Source organism: Schistocerca gregaria, chromosome 1 (genome assembly GCF_023897955.1).
Source record: "Schistocerca gregaria isolate iqSchGreg1 chromosome 1, iqSchGreg1.2, whole genome shotgun sequence".
In the NCBI taxonomy this organism is placed as follows: domain Eukaryota; kingdom Metazoa; phylum Arthropoda; class Insecta; order Orthoptera; family Acrididae; genus Schistocerca; species Schistocerca gregaria.
This window is the reverse complement of record NC_064920.1, coordinates 265,834,022-265,837,129: the sequence shown is the minus strand read 5'-3', so window position 1 is coordinate 265,837,129 and position 3,108 is coordinate 265,834,022. Positions and strand designations below refer to the sequence as shown.

Below are 3,108 nucleotides of genomic sequence, written 5' to 3'. Positions count from 1 at the left end.
CTTCTGCCTTATTTGACCGTAAGTCCTCCAAAGCTCTTTTAAATTCCGATTCTAATATCCGATCCCCTATCTCTTCTAAATCGACTCCTGTTTCTTCTTCTATCACATCAGACAAATCTTCACCCTCATAGAGGCTTTCAATGTATTCTTTCCACCTATCTGCTCTCTCCTCTGCATTTAACAGTGGAAATCCCGTTGCACTCTTAATGTTACCGCCGTTGCTTTTAATGTCAATAAAGGTTGTTTTGACTTTCCTGTATGCTGAGTCTGTCCTTCTGACAATCATATCTTTTTCGATTCTTCACATTTTTCCTGGAGCCATTTCGTCTTAGCTTCCCTGCACTTCCTATTTATTTCATTCCTCAGCGACTTGTATTTCTGTATTCCTGATTTTCCCGGAACATGTTTGTACTTCCTCCTTTCATCAATCAACTGAAGTATTTCTTCTGTTACCCATGGTTTCTTCGAAGCTACCTTCTTTGTACCTATATTTTCCTTCCCAACTTCTGTGATGGCCCTTTTTAGAAATGTCCATTCCTCTTCAACTGTGCTGCCTACTGCGCTATTCCTTATTGCTGTATCTATAGCGTTAGAGAACTTCAAACGTATCTCATCATTCCTTAGAACTTCCATATCCTACTTCTTTGCGCATTGATTCTTCATGACTAATGTCTTGAACTTCAGCCTAGTCTTCATCACTACTATATTGTGATCTGAGTCTATATCTGCTCCTGGGTACGCCTTACAATCCAGTATCTGATTTCGGAATCTCTGTCTGACCATGATGTAATCTAATTGAAATCTTCCCGTATCTTCCGGCCTTTTCCAAGTATACCTCCTCCTCTTGTGATTCTCGAACAGGGTATTCGCTATTACTAGCTGAAACTTGTTACAGAACTCAATTAATCTTTCTCCTCTTTCATTCCTTGTCCCACTTCCATATTCTCCTGTAACCTTTTTTTTCTACTCCTTCCCCTACAACTGCATTCCAGTCGCCCATGACTATTAGATTTTCGTCCCCCTTTATATACTTCATTACCCTTTCAATATCCTCATACACTTTCTCTATCTGTTCATCTTCAGCTTGCGACGTCGGCATGTATACCTGAACTATCGTTGTCGGTGTTGGTCTGCTGTCGATTCTGATTAGAACAACCCGGTCACTGAACTATTCACAGTAACACACCCTCTGCCCTACCTTCCTATTCATAACGAATCCTACACCTGTTATACCGTTTTCTGTTGCTGTTGATATTACCCGATACTCACCTGACCAGAAATCCTTCTCTTCCTTCTACTTCACTTCACTGACCCCTACTACATCTAGATTGCGCCTTTGCATTTCCCTTTTCAGATTTTATAGTTTCCCTACCACGTTTAAGCTTCTGACATTCCACGCCCCGACTCGTAGAACATTATCCTTTCGATGATTATTCAATCTTTTTCTCATGGTAACCTCCCCCTTAGCAGTCCCCTCCCGGAGATCCGAATGGGGGACTATTCCGGAATCTTTTGCCAAAGGAGAGATCATCATGACACTGCTTCAACTACAGGCCACATGTCCTGTGGATACACGTTACGTGTCTTTAATGCAGTGGTTTGCATTGCCTTCTGCATCCTCATGTCGTTAATCATTGCTGATTATTCCGCCTTTAGGGGCAATTTCCCACCCCTAGGACAAGAGAGTGCCCTGAACCTCTATCCACTCCTCCGCCCTCTTTGACAAGGCCGTTGGCAGAATGACGCTGACTTCTTATGCCGGAAGTCTTCGGCCGCCAATGCTGATTATTTATCAAAATTTAGGCAGTGGCGGGGATCGAACCCGGGAACGAAAACGTTTTGATTATGAATCAAAGACGCTACCCCTAGACCACGGGTTACATAGTGTGCACTTTCTTAAAATTTAGTATCTTATTTGTTCGCTCCATGTAAGTACAGGTAGTTTTTAACTGGCTGAGTGTGCACCTGCGCTGAACATGTATGTAACACCATAAGTACTCCGGCGTCAGGCCACGAGTGGCCTACCGGGACCATCCGACCGTCGTGTCATCCTCAGTAGAGGATGCAGATAGGAGCGGTGTGGAGTCAGCACACCGCTCTCCCGGCCATTATGATGGTATTCTTGACCAAAGCCGCTACTATTCGGTCGAGTAGCTCCTCAATTGGCATCACGAGGCCGAGCGCACCCCGAAAAATGGCAACAGCGCTTGGTGGCCTGGATGGCCACCCATCCAAGTGCCGACCACGCCCGACAGCGCTTAACTTCGGTGATCTCACGGGAACCGGTGTATCCACTGCGGCAAGGCCATTGCCCTTGTAACACCATGCCACTTTTTTTAATTTTTATCAGACCTATGATTAGTTCGATATCGATCTTCTCCCACCGTTTCCCCTTGTGTGGCAATCTCTTCATCTTGGTATATGTATTTCAATTTCTGTTTTCCCCTACTGTTTTTGTCCTCCACGGCAATCTCTTATTGCGTGTAATAATTCACTGAGGTGTCCGATTATCCCATCCCTTCTTCTCATCATGGGTTTTAACATATTAATGCAGAGTACCCCTTCATTTCGTATATTGTCAGTCCACTTAATTTTCACCACTCCATACAATACAAACAGTATAAGTTTTCTATTGCACTGATTTAATGTTTAACGTAATCTAACCAACCTGAAGATGCGATTCATTGGTTTTAACTTGATTCCACAACAAACTAGGATTAGCAGCTACAAGCAGACTCCACAATTTTTATAACAAAATTAAAGGAAGCACGTACTCTTCGTCTGTGCTGTTCTGATTATTATTTGCTCCTTGATTTAAGCATCATACAAGATTTTGCTTCCAAATAGCGGAAGATCATTCGTCTATTATGTGGACCCCAATTTCGACATTACGTTTGTCACTAATGCCATTCTTGTTGGCACTCATTACTTCCATGTTTCTTTGGTTTATTCTCACTCATTATCCTACACTCTTTACGCTGTTTGTTACAGTGAACAGAACCAGTAAATCATTCGTGATTGTCACTGTGGATAGCAATGTGAATAGCGAATCGTGTTACAGATTACCTTTTATTCTAACTTTTAATCCCAGTCTCGCTCCTTTCTTTC

General features: G+C 42.8%; 1 pseudogene; it reads right to left on the bottom strand.

Moving 5' to 3' along the window:
* Window positions 1-2,195: 2,195 nt before the first annotated feature.
* LOC126289974 (5S ribosomal RNA) lies at window positions 2,196-2,313 on the bottom strand (annotated as a pseudogene).
* Between the last annotated feature and the right edge of the window lie 795 nt (window positions 2,314-3,108).